Consider the following 967-nt stretch of genomic DNA (forward strand, 5'->3'; position numbering starts at 1 on the left):
GGGTAGGGCGCACGTGGGCATCGGGGCCCTGGATGGGAGAGGGTCACCGGGTAGGGCGCACGTGGGCATCGGGGCCGTGGATGGGAGAGGGTCACCGGGTAGGGCGCACGTGGGCATCGGGGCCCTGGATGGGAGAGGGTCAGGGGGTAGGGCGCACGTGGGCATCGGGGTCCTGGATGGGAGAGGGTCACCGGGTAGGGCGCATGTGGGCATCGGGGTCCTGGATGGGAGAGGGTCACAGGCAGGGTAGGGCGCATGTGGGCATCGGGTAATGTGAACTTGCCTCTGACCCACATGCTGGTTACAGGAGTTTGTTCACCTGGAAGCCTGTGTGACCTGAGCATTTTCTTACGTTTCAATAAATTCACCTTAAAACTTTGGAGTTTAAGACAGCAACAATAAAAAGCAACCAGCGGGAAGGAAGTACATGTGGGTTTGTAATCCGCACTCTGCTGAGAGCACACGTGGAATGGCTGAGCGGGGTCCCTGTCTGTGTAAAAGTTTCCGAGGTTCCCACCCCAGGTCCTGTGTGCTGTCCGCCATGCTCTGGCCGGTGGTGTCCAGCCTTGGAACCCCGTGAGCCCCTCATTCCTGCTGGAAGAGCCCTTACATGGAGGCAGAGCACAGTGCTCTTAAGAGGCAGGTGAATAAGTGGCAAATCCTAAAGAAATGCCACAAGCAAGCACGCTGCCCTCAGGCCAGGCATCGCTGCGGGTTACACAGAACGCAGGTGAAGATGTTCAGAAGGAGGCCTTTTCTATGGAGTAAGTTTGGCAGTACTCATCAGAGCACATTAAAACCACATACTCTGGGCCGGGCGCGGTGGCTCAGGCCTGTAATCCCAGCACTTTGGGAGGCCGAGGCGGGCGCATCATGAGGTCAGGAGATGGAGACCATCCTGGCTAACACGGTGAAACCCCGTCTCCACTAAAAATACAAAAAAATTAGCCAGGTGTGGTGGCGGGCG

This window comes from Mandrillus leucophaeus, unplaced genomic scaffold (assembly GCF_000951045.1).
Source record: "Mandrillus leucophaeus isolate KB7577 unplaced genomic scaffold, Mleu.le_1.0 Scaffold510, whole genome shotgun sequence".
Lineage (NCBI taxonomy): Eukaryota > Metazoa > Chordata > Mammalia > Primates > Cercopithecidae > Mandrillus > Mandrillus leucophaeus.